The sequence below is a fragment of the Elephas maximus genome, chromosome 10, assembly GCF_024166365.1.
Source record: "Elephas maximus indicus isolate mEleMax1 chromosome 10, mEleMax1 primary haplotype, whole genome shotgun sequence".
Taxonomy (NCBI): domain Eukaryota; kingdom Metazoa; phylum Chordata; class Mammalia; order Proboscidea; family Elephantidae; genus Elephas; species Elephas maximus.
Genome location: NC_064828.1, coordinates 30,859,695 through 30,871,740, shown reverse-complemented (window position 1 = coordinate 30,871,740; position 12,046 = coordinate 30,859,695). Strand labels below are relative to the sequence as shown.

Sequence of the window (12,046 nt, the reverse complement as noted above, 5' to 3'; positions counted from 1 at the left end):
TGAAAACCATCGCAATCATTCTAAAACTCTCTTACTGTCTGTCTCTGTATTTCTGGTCCTCTCTCCCTCATGTCTATAAAAACGAAAAAAAAAAAAAAATCCAAGTCCATTGTCGACAAGTAGATTCTGACTCATAAGGATCCTATAGCACAGGGTAGGCTGCACCATAGTGTTTCCACTGTGCCACCAGAGATTAGCGTCTCTAAATGACTATAAATGTCCATCTGCCTTATATGTCTACCAGTGCACACAGAAAACGCTCATCCCCGCCATGATTAGTACACTTGTGGACATGTATGCCACTCTGAAAAACTCAAGTCTTCGCCAATTTGACATCTGCATTGACGCTAACTGTGACGTGAGGCTAACATGGGAGGGCTAAAGGTGGCATTGACGGCCTCCAAGAGAATATCCAGTAATTCCTTCAACTTGCTTGTCATTGTGTGTTGCAGGTGTGGCCTCGGGCAGGCCTCACCTCAGAAAGCGCCTGTGCGTCTCCTCTAGCTGCCCAGGACAGTTGTGGCTCCTGCTGCAGGAGGCTCAAAGATTCCTCACATGCTGTTCAGTGTTGGGGAAATCAGCTGCTGTGATCCCCTGCAACTTCTGGTGTCAAGAGCTCCCAGAGAGCAAGAAGAAGCAAACAGCCAGGCTTGGAAAGAGCTGCTCCAAGTGTCTCCAGGGTTAGAAGGTAGATGGTGGGGAACAAGAGTTGGGTGCTACCAAAGCATGGCATGGACTACAGTTCCCACATGGCAAAGGTCACACAGCTTCAACTGCTTCCCCATGCCACTGGCCCAGTTAGACCTAGCTCCCTTTGGTGTTGTGCCCTCAGAGATGAGTTGCAGGGATGCCCAGGAGGAAGATCCAGCATCCTCATCAGTGAGCCTGGAAAGGAAGTGGGCTGTACATTATACAAGGAGCAGCATCACCTTCGGGCTGGAAGGGGCTGTGGGTGCTGAGAAGAAAACAGAGAGATGATTCCAATGAAAATGCCAGAGAAGTGTTGTCAGTTGGAAGGTGGAGGAAGAAGAGGCCAGGAGCATCGCTGGCTGGGAGTGTGGTCCTCTGAGGCCCTGGGGCACCTGCCTCAGTAGCCATGCCCAACCACTGAGCCAGAAAGAGCTTTTCTGATTCTGGACTCCAAGTAGAGACTGGGTTCCTGAATGTGTTTCCCATCCTGGAAAACTGTCCCCGGTCTCCCACCTCCAGTCCCAGCCTTGCCTGCCTCTACCTCGCTCTCAGACAGCACTCCTAAGGAGACGGTTTGTCCGGAAACCTCTTCAGCCTTCTGTGGACCAGGAGACATGGCCGTGGGCACAGACAGGTGACCTTGGAGAGGATTGTAAAGCTCTGCAGCTATGCAGAGACCCCAGTCTTGAATGTCACCGCCTGCAGAGCCCAGCACACAGGAACAGAAAATGCAACCTCAGCCCTTTATTGGCTATTATCGCCTGATGGGAAGTCCAGAACCCAGGCCCCTTGGAAAACATGTTTGGGTGCATTTAGAGGCCTGCCTTAGGAATGACCCCTGTGCTCACCCTTCCCACTGGAGCAGGAAGGAGGGCAGCAGGAGGAAGCGTCCCTGGACGATCAAGGTCCTCCTGACAACCAGTCACTTGGGGGACCCGGAAGGGGGTGGGGTCATCAAATTCAGTTGACCTGAGGTCACTTTGGTGTGGCTAGTCAAGCCATTGGAATAGTGGTCTGTGAGTATGATACACCTGGTAGGTTTTCAAAGCCTGAGAGCAACCTGGACACCTATGGCCTCGGACCCTGTGTCCTCTCGCTGCATAACCTTAAGAGAGCGGCTGCCTTTATAAAATGATTCATGATCTGCGTATGGGCAGGTGACGGCATGGAAGCCCTCACTGCCAAAGACAGGCCAGCTTCAGAGAGGTGTCGAGCCGGGTACCCTGCCCGGCACTGCATTCAGTCTTCCTGACTTGCCAGCAAGCCTAGTTGTGAAAAGCTGAGCCCACGTCAGTGAAAGTGGGTAGGGGGAGGGCCCACACTAGTACTGGGGGAAGCAAGGCTCTGAGAGGCGGTGCCTGTTTGAGGCCTCATGGGAGTCCTGGTCGCTGTGAGTCAGAATCGACTCCACAGCAATGGATTTGTGTTTTGTTTGTTTTCAGGAGCCGTGGTGGTGCAGTGGTTAAGGAACTTGGTTGCTAAGTGAAAGGTAGGCAGTTCGAACCTACTACCCACTCTGCAGGAGAGACATGTGGCAGTAGGCTTCTGTAAAGATCACAGTCTTGCAACCTTATGGGGCTGTTCTACGCCATGAGTAGGAATCAACTCGACAGCAGTGAGTTTGGTTTTTAGTTTACATGACCGGTGTGGTTTGTGGCCCCCGCCCAATGGCCATCCTGGTTCTTTTTCCTCTACCACTCCTCCCCAAACCCATCTTGCAGAGCCTCCCACTTGCTCCCCACCCCCCAGGATTGTCATCTGCATGAGTACAGGTAGGGTCAGGTCAATGAAGCTGCAGGGAAGGGCCCCAGATCTTTAAAATAGCCATTGAGGGGTGACCCTTTGCGAACAAACTTCAGCGGAAACCTAGCTCAGAATATCTGCTCTGCCAGAAAAGGAGCCCCCTGGTGACATGTGCTGGCATCTCTCCAAAGGTAGATTGCAACCAAATGAAGGCTTTTAGGACCCAAAACAGTGGAGTGACTTGGCCTCCCACATTTCTTGAAAGAAATATCCCCAGTTGTGGCAGAGTGCACCCTTCGATAGCTCAGCTGGTAGAGCAGAGGACTGTAGACAGGACAGTGTGGACATCCTTAGGTCGCTGGTTCGATTCCGGCTCGAAGGAGATGCCTAACACTTTTGCACAAACCTCAGTGCACATCTAGCCCCACCTCTCCTCTGCCTGATGAGCCCCCCCCAAACCCAGCCCTGCAGCAACGCAGCATCCGGACTCTGACAGGTAAAAGCCAGGCAAGTCTTCTTGGAACAAAGATGTGTATTGGCTGTCCCGGGGAACATACCTGATCCTTCTTTGCACCCTTCAAACATACTCTTCAGCTCAAACAGTGGCACTCTGTTTCTTCCTTATAGCACAGCACAACCACCTACAAACTTCCTGTGCCCTTCCACTTTCTCACACAGCTCCCCAAAACAGTTGGCACCAGCACTTTGCTCACCATTGAGGAGTCTTTTTCATCCAGTGGACCAACTACCTACCCATGGTGTGACTCTGGGAACTGATGGGCATAATGGTCATCGAAAACCATGGCAACTGTCCTGAGAACACTCTTACTCTCTGTCTCTGTTTCCCTATTTTTGGTCCTCTCTCCCTCAAGTCTATAAAAACAAAAACTTACAAGCCCACTGCCACCAAGTATATTCCGACTCATAGCAATCCTACAGCATAGGGTAGACTGTTCCATAGTGTTTCCAAGGAGCAGCTGATGGATTCAAATTGCCAACATATTGGTTAGCAGTCCATCTCTTAACCACCCTGCCAACAGAGCTCCCTGTCTATAAATGGCTCTGAATGTCTATCTGCCTTATATATCTCCCAGTACACACAGAAAATGCTCATTCCTCCCCTGAGCAATACACTTGTGGACAGATGTGCCACCCTGAGAAACTCAAGTCTTTGTCAATTTGGTATCCACATTGAAGCCGACCAAGACATAAGGATAACACCGGAAGGCTAAAGGTGGCATTGATGGCCTCCAAGAAGACATCCCGTAACTCCTTCAACTTGCCTGTCATTGTGTGTTGCAGGTGTGGCCTTGGGCAGGCCTCACCTTAGAAGTGCCTGTCTGTGTGCCTCCTCTAGCTGCCCAGGACAGTTGTGGCTCCTGCTGGAGGAGGCTCAAGGACTCCTCACATGCTGTTCATTGCTGGGGAAATGAGCTGCTGTGATTCGCCTGCAACTTCTGGTGTCAAGTGCTGCCAGAGAGCGAGAAGAAGCAAATATGCAGGCCTGGAAAGAGCTGCTCTATGTGTCTCCAGGGTTAGGAGACAGATGGTGGGGAACAAAGGTTGGGTGCCACGGTCTGGACATGGGATGGACTTTAGCTCCCATGTGGCAAAGGGCACACAGTTCAACTGCTTCCCCATGCCACTGACCGAGTTAGGCCTAACTCCCTTTTGCATTGTGCCCTCAGGGCTGAGTTGCACGAATGCCCAGGAGGAAGATCCAGCATCCTCATCCTCGAGCCTGGAAAGGAAGTGGCTGCACATTGTATAAGGAGCAACATCACCTTGGGGCTGGAAGGGGCTGTGGGTGCTGAGAAGAAAACAGAGAGATGATTCCAATGAAAATGCCAGAGAAGTGTTGTCAGTTGGAATGTGGAGGAAGAAGAAGCCAGGAGCATCACTGGCTGGGAGTGTGGTCCTCTGAGGCCCTGGGGCACCTGCCTCAGTAGCCATGCCCAACCACTGAGCTAGAAAGAGCTTTTCTGATTCTGGACTCCAAGTGGAGACTGGGTTCCAGAACGTGCTTTCCCATCCTAGAAAACTACCCCTGGTCTCCCACCTCTGGTCCCAACCTTCCCCACCTCTACGTCACTCTCAGACAGCATTCCTAAGGGGATAGGTTGTGCAGAGGGCTCTTCAATCTCCTGTGGACCAGGAGATATGGCCATGGGCACAGACAGGTGACCGTGGAGAGGACTGTAAAGCCCTGCAGCCACATAGACACCCCAGCCTTGAACATTACGATCTGCAGAGTCCAGAGCACAGGATCAGAAGATGTAAGTCAGCTCTTTATTGGCTATTCTTCCCTGATGGGAAGTCCAGGCCCCAGCCCCCTTCGGAACTTTGCTTGGGTGCATTTGGGGGCTTTGCTTAGGAAGGACCCCTGTGCTCACCCTTCCCACTGGGTTGGACGGAGAGCAGCAGGAGGAAGCGTCCCTGGACAAAGGAGGTCCTCTTGACAACCAGTCATGGGGGGAGGGACAGACGGGGCCTGTAGAAGGGGGGGCTGCCAAACTTGTTTGACCTTAGGTCTCTTCGGTGTGACTAGTCAAGCCATTGGGATAGAGGTCTGTGGGCGTGATATACCTGGTGGGTTTTCAAAGCCTGAGAGCAACCCAGACACCTATGGCCTCTGTCCCTGCCGGCTCTCCCCGCATAACCTTGACCGAGCAGCCACCTCTATCAAATGATTCAGGGTCCGCAGGTGGGCAGGTGAGGGCTTCCATGCCCTCACCTGCCCAAGATGGACACCAGCCTCGGACAAGCTTCTAGCGTGGGTACCTGCCCGATGCCGTATTCATTCTTCCTCACTTGTCGGCAAGCCTATTTGTGAAAAGCCGAGACCATGTAGGTGAAAGTGGGTAGGGGGGAGGGCCCACACTAGCACCAGGGAAGCAAGGCTCTGCGACGAGGTGCAGTGAGGTGCCGTTTGGAGCCTCTTGGGAGCCCTGGTCGCTGTGAGTTGGAATCCACTTGACAGCAATAGATTTTTTTTGTTGTTGTTTTAAGCACCCCTGGTGGCTCAGTGGTTAAGGAACTCATCTGCTAAGAGAAAGGTAGACAGTTCGAACCTAGTATCCACTCTGCAGGAGAGACATGTGCCAGTTGCCTTTTGTAAAGATCAGAGTCTTGCGACCTTATGGGGGCAGTTCTAATCTCTCCAGTAGGGTCGCTATGAGTCGGAATCAGCTCCACAGCGGTGAATCTTTGGTTTACAGTACTGGTGCGGTTTGCAGTCACTCTGCCCAGTGGCCGTTCTGCTGCTTTTTCCTCCACAGCCCTTCCCCACACCAGCCTCAGAGACCCTCCCACCCGCTGTCGCCAACCCCCTCCCCCCAGAGTTGTCCATCTGCACGAGTACAGGTGGGGGTGAGGTCAATGATGCCACAGGGACGGGCCCTAGGTCTTTAAAGTACCCATTTAAGGGTGCCCCGCTGGGACCAAACGCCCGCGGAAACCGAGTGCAGATCGTCTGCTCCGCCAGGACGGTCGCGCTCTGGAGATTCTTACCGGCGTCTCCCCAAAGGTGGGTTCCAACCAAGCGATGGCATCTGGGACTCAAAGCGGTTGGATGATTTCGCCTTCCGCTTTTCTGGAAAGAAATATCCCTAGCTGTGGTAGTATGGGCCCTTCGATAGCTCAGCTGGTAGAGCGGAGGACTGTAGACAGAACACGTGTGGACATCCTTAGGTCTCTGGTTCGATTCCGGCTCGAAGGAGGTGCCTGATGCTTTTGCATAAACCTCAGTGCACGTCTAGCCCCTTCTCTTCCTCTGCCTGACGACCCCCTCGCTCTGCGGCAATCCAGCTTCCAGACTCTGACAGGAAAAGGTTAAGAAGAAGCAAACGTGCAGGTTTGGAAAGAGCTGCTCCAAGTGTCTCCAGGGTTAGGAAGCAGATGGTGGGGAACAAGGGTTGGGTGCTACCAAGGCATGGCATGGACTTCAGCTTCCATGTGGCAAAGGGCACGCAACTTCTCCTGCTTTTGCAGGCCACTGGCCCAGTTAGGCCTAGCTCCCTTTTGCATTGTGTCCTCAGGGCTGAGTTGCAGGAATGCCCAGGAGGAAGAGTCAGAATTCTCATCAGTGAGCCTGGAGCAGGCAGTGGGCTGCACATTGTATAAGGAGCCCCTTTATCTTAGCACTGGAATGGGCTGTGGGTGCTGAGAAGAAAACAGGGAGATGATTCCAATGAAAATGCCAGAGAAGTGTTGTGCAGTTGGAAGGTGGAGGAAGAAGAAGCCAGGAGCATCACTGGCTGGGAGTGTGGTCCTCTGAGGCCCTGGGGCACCTGCCTCAGTAGCCATGCCCAACCACTGAGCTAGAAAGAGCTTTTCTGATTCTGGACTCCAAGTGGAGACTGGGTTCTGGAATGTGTTTTCTCATCCTAGAAAACTACCCCTGGTCTCCCACCTCTGGTCTCAGCCTTCCCCACCTCTACCTCACTCTCAGACAGCACTCCTAAGGTGACAGGTTGTGCAGAAGCCTCTTCAGCCTCCTGTGGACCAGGAGATATGGCCGTGGGCACAGACAGGTGACCACGGAGAGGACTGTAAAGCTCTGCAGCCAAGCAGACACCCGAGCCTTGAACACCACGGTCGGCAGAGTCCAGAGCACAGGATCAGAAGATGCAATGTCAGCCCTTTATTGGCTATTCTCCCCTGATGGGAAGTCCAGGCCCCAGGTCCTTTTGGAACCGTGCTTGGTTGCATTTGGGGGCCTTGCTTAGGAAGGACCCCTGCACTCACCCTTCCCACTGGAGCGGGAGGAATGCAGCAGGAGGAAGAGCCCCTGGACAACAGAGGTCCTCCTGACAACCAGTCAGGTGGGGGACAGAGTGGGAGAGTAAGGGGAAGGGGCGTCAAACTCGGTTGACCTCAGGTCGCTTAGGTAGGGCTAGTCAAGCCTTTGGGATATCGGTCTGTGAGCGTGATACGCCTGGTGGGTTCTGAAAGATTGAGAGCGTACTGCACACCTGTGGTCTCTGTCCTTGCATCGTCTCTTCTCAGAACCTGGACGGAACCGCCGCCTCTATCAAATGATTCAGGATCCCCGGGCTGGCAGATGAGGGTACGGAAGCCCTCGCTGCCCGCTACAGTCACCAGCCTCGGACAGGCTTTTAAAGTGGGTACCTGCCCGGCGCCGTATTCATTCTTCCTCACCTGCCCTCAAGCATCTTTGTGGAAACCTGAGCCCACGCGGTTCAAAGCCAGTAGGAGGGAGGGGCCAGACCAGTACCTGGGGAAGCAAGGCTCCGAGAGGCAGTGCGGGTTTGGGGCCTCTAGGTAGCCGCTCGCTATGAGTCGGAATCGATTCTACGGCAATGGGTTTGTTTTTTGTTTGTTTCAAGGAGCTCTGGTGGCCCAGTGGTTAAAGTCCTCGGCTGCTAACCGAAAGGCAGGCAGTTCGAACCTATCAGCCGCTCCGCGGGAGAGACAGGTGGTAGTCGGCTTCAGTAAAGATCACAGCCTTGGGACCTTCTGGGACAGTTCTAATCTGTCCAATAGGGTCGCTATGAATTGGAATCAACTCCACAGCGGTGGATTTGGTTTTTGGTTTTACAGAACTGGTGCGGTTTGCAGCCGCTCTGTCCAGTGGTCATTTTGGTTCTTTTTCCTCTACGGTTCGTCCCCGCAGCAGTCTCAGGGACCCTCCCATCCGCTGTCTCCCTCCGCGCCCCCACCCCCACCCCCGGCCTATCATCTGCACGAGTACCGCTGGGGGTGAGGGCAATGAAGCCACAGGGAAGGACCCTAGATCTTTAAAAGAGCCCTCGAGGGGTGCCCTGCTGCGAACGCCAGCGGAAACCGGGTGCCGAATATCTGCTTCGCCAGGAAAGGCGCCCTCTGGCGACCGGTGCTGGCGTCTCTCCAAAGGTGGGTTCCAACCAATGGAAGGCATCTCGGACTCAAAGCGGTCAGATGACTTCGCTTTCCGCCTTTCTGGAAACAAATATCCCCAGTTATGGCAGCGTGCACCCTTCGATAGCTCAGCTGGTAGAGCGGAGGACTGTAGATAAGATGCTTGTGGACATCCTTAGGTCGCTGGTTCGATTCCGGCTCGAAGGAGGTGCCGGATGCTTTTGCATAACCTGAGTGCAGATCAAGCCTCACCTCTCCTCTGCCTGAAGACCCCCTTGCTCTGCAGCAACGCAGCATCCCGGCTCTGATAGGCAAAAATCGGGCGAAGCCTTCCTGGAACGTTGATGTGTGCTGACTGTCCCAGGGAATATACCTGATCCTTCTTTGTGCCCTCCAAACGTACTCTTTGGTTTACATAGTGGTAGTCTTGATTCTTCCTTATAGCACAGCGAAACCACCTACAAACTTCGGGTGCCCATCCACTCTCTCAGCAACCCATAAAAAACCAAACTGCTTGCCATCGATTCCAGCTCATGGCGCCTATAGGACAGAGTAGAACGGCCCCAATAGGGTTTCCAAGGAGAAGCTGCTGGATTTGAACTGCTGACGTTTTTTGGTTAGCAGCCAAGCTCTTAACCCCTACACCTGTTGGCACCACCACTTTGCTCACCATTGAGTAGTCTTTTCCATCCCGTGGGCCAACTAGCTATCCGTGGTGTAACTCTGGAGGGTGACAGGCATATTGGTCATCAAAAACCATGGCAACCGTTCTGAAAATTCTGTCTGTCTCCCTATCTCTGGTCCTATCTCTGTCATGTCTGTACATGTCTAGAAGCCTTATATGTCTACCAATATGCAAAGAAAATTCTTACCCCTTCCATGATTAATACACCTGTGGACAGATACGCCACCCTGAGACACCCAAGTCTTTGGGAATTTGGCATCTACATTGAAGCTGACTGACTCACGAGGTTAACATAGGAGGGCTAAAGGTGGCATTGATGGCTTCCAAGAGGACATCCAGTAACTCCTTCAAGTTGCCTGTCATGTTCGTTGCAGGCGTAGCCTTGGGCAGGCCTCACCTTAGACAGGCCTGCATGTCTCCTCTAGCTGCCCAAGAGGGTTGTGGCTCCTGCTGAGGGAGGCTCATGCAGTTCAGTGTTGGGGAAACCAGTTGTGCGAATCCCCTGCAACTTCTGGCGGTGAGTGCTATGTCAGAGAGCTAGAGCAAGTGAATGTGAACGCCTGGAAAGAGCTCACTCCAAGTGTCTCCAGAGGGCTAGGAGTGGCGCAGCTGTTTGGGCCGAGGGGTTGCACGCTGCGCAAGCTTGGCATGGACTGCAGCTCCCATCTTGAAAGAATACACAACTTCATTGCTCATGCAGGCCACTGGAGGTGTAGGTCTCAGCAGCAGGCTCCCTTTTGCACTAGGCCCTCTGGACTGAGTTGCAGGAGCCCCAGGAAGAGAATGCAGTGTTCACATCATTAAGCCTGAAGGAGGAAGTGAGGAGTGCAGTATACAAGGAGTCCCTTCACTTTGGGGCTGGAGGGGACTGTGGGTGCAGAGAAGAATTCCAGGGAGGGTCCTTGCTCTCAGCCTTGGTTCTTCAATTAAAATGCCAGTGACATATTGTGCAGTTGAAATTGGGGGTGGGGTGGGGGTGGGGAAGAAGCCAGGTGCATCTCGGATTGGGAATGTGGCTCTTGAGGCCCAGGAGTCCCTGCCATGATCACCCTTGCCCAACCCCGGAGCCATAAGGCACTTTCCAATCTGAACTCCAAGTGTAGACTGCGTTTCCCCTCCTTGCACGCTGCCCCTGTTCTCCCCCTGTAGCCTCCCCCTTTCCTGCCTACTATCCCTCTCTGACAACATTCCTTAGGAGAGGGGTGGTGCAGTAGCCTCTTCAGTCTCCTGTGGGCCACCAGGGCATGCCGTGGGCTCAGACAAGTGTATGGAAAGCTTAGCCACACAGACACCGCAGCTTGAACACCACCGTCTACAAATATCAGCACAAAGGGACAAAAGATGGAACCTCAGCCCTTTATTGGTTGTTCTTCCCTTAATGGCTGTCGAAGCTCAGGGCCTTTTGGAATCAGACTTAGATGCTTTTGGGGGCATGGTGGAGGAGGACCGGGAGTTTTGGTGACCCGCACAACCGAGTCGGAAGGAACTCGGAGCTGATCCTTACCCTGTTGGGCTGGACTGACCGAAGCCAGCGGTTTGAGAGAGGAATTGACCATGGTCCACGGAGATCCCTGACTGAGGACCAGTCATGTGGGGGCTGTCAAACTCGGTCAACAGAAGATGTTTTCGGTGAGGCTGGTAAAGAGACCAGAGGCTGTTTGGTGGGTCCCGAAAGCTTAACCAAAGACTTGATCCAGGGCAAGCAGCAGCAACCAGGACACCTATGGTCTCTGCTCCTGCCTCATCCCGCTACTTCTCTAGACGCTGGTATAACTTTGACCCACTCGGAGCGGTCGCCGTAGGCAGGTGGATCAGGATACGCGGGCGGGCAGAGGGGGCGCAGAAGTCCCCCCTGGCCACGACGGGCAACAGCTTTGGCCAGGCGTCGAGCCTGTGTTCCCTGCCTGGCGCCATATCCTTTCTCCCTCACCTGCCAGCAAACCTCATTGAGGAAAATAGTCCTCGCTTGTTAAGCCGGTGGCGGGGGGGGGGGGAGGGGGGGAGGGGCGGTGCAGACCGTGCCTTGGAGGAAGCAAGGCTCTGAGAGGGGCCCGGGTTTGAGGACCTCCGCAGGACCGGAGCGGTTGGCAGCCTCCCGCCCAGTGACTCTTCGGGTTCACCTCCCTCCTCCATTACAACTCCTCACACCCATTATGCCACTCGCCCGGACACTCCCACCTGCTTGGGCCCCCTCCCAGAGCTGTCGTCGCACAGGTACAGGTTGGCGTGGGGTCGTTGAGGCCACAGGGAGGGGCTCCAGGGATCTTTAAAATCCCCACCGAAGGATGCTCCGCTGCGACCAATGCCAGCGGAAACAGAGCGCAGAATATTTATTCCGCCAGGAAAGGCGCGTTCTGGCGGCGTGTGCCGGCATAGGTGGGTTCCAAACCAAGAGAAGGCGTCTGAGACCCAAAATGGTGGGATGCCTTGACCTTCCGCATTTCTTGAAACATCCTTAACACTTACGCTGTGCACCCTTCGGTAGCTCAGCTGGTAGAGCGGAGGACTGTAGATAGAATACGTGTGGACATCCTTAGGCCGCTGGTTCGATTCCGGCTCGAAGGAGGTGCCCGAAGCTTTTGCGCAAAGCGGTAGTACAGGCCTCGCCCCACCTCTGCCTGAAGGACCCCCTTATCCTGCAGCAACGCAGCATCCCAACTCTGACAGGCAAAGGCCAGGTAAGCCTTACCGGAACACTGACGTGAGCTATTATCCAGGGAACACACGTGATCCTTTTTTCAGAAAAAAAAAAAAAAAAAAAAATTTTTTTTTTAACATCCCCTTCAGTTCAAAGTAGATCATCTCTGCTTTGCTTCTCCCTCTTCTCCCAGCCCCACCACAGGTAGCGGAGACAAGAAATTAGGAGCATTCCGGGTTGGGAGTGTGACCCTGTGAGGTCTGGGGCCACTGCTGCTGTCACCCAAGTCCAGCTGCGGGGCCAGAAAGCATTTTTCAGGCTTTAGACTGCGAGTGTAGTTAGTACCCGTTTCTGGGTACACGCTCCCCTCCTTGCAAACGGCCCCTAATCTCCCCCACCTGTATTCTCAGCCTTCCGTGCCTCCGTATCCT

The 12,046-nt window shown here is 53.8% G+C and overlaps 4 non-coding genes across 4 annotated transcripts; all 4 read left to right on the top strand.

The window, feature by feature from the left end:
* The first annotated feature begins 2,726 nt into the window (after positions 1-2,726).
* On the top strand, positions 2,727-2,815 carry TRNAY-GUA (transfer RNA tyrosine (anticodon GUA)). The gene is given in 2 exon segments: positions 2,727-2,763; positions 2,780-2,815. It is a non-coding gene; the product is annotated as a tRNA-Tyr (tRNA).
* Positions 2,816-6,061: 3,246 nt separating this feature from the next.
* TRNAY-GUA (transfer RNA tyrosine (anticodon GUA)) lies at positions 6,062-6,151 on the top strand. Its single transcript is given in 2 exon segments — positions 6,062-6,098; positions 6,116-6,151. It is a non-coding gene; the product is annotated as a tRNA-Tyr (tRNA).
* Positions 6,152-8,409: 2,258 nt separating this feature from the next.
* On the top strand, positions 8,410-8,499 carry TRNAY-GUA (transfer RNA tyrosine (anticodon GUA)). The gene is given in 2 exon segments: positions 8,410-8,446; positions 8,464-8,499. It is a non-coding gene; the product is annotated as a tRNA-Tyr (tRNA).
* Positions 8,500-11,452: 2,953 nt separating this feature from the next.
* On the top strand, positions 11,453-11,542 carry TRNAY-GUA (transfer RNA tyrosine (anticodon GUA)). Its single transcript is given in 2 exon segments — positions 11,453-11,489; positions 11,507-11,542. It is a non-coding gene; the product is annotated as a tRNA-Tyr (tRNA).
* Positions 11,543-12,046: the final 504 nt, after the last annotated feature.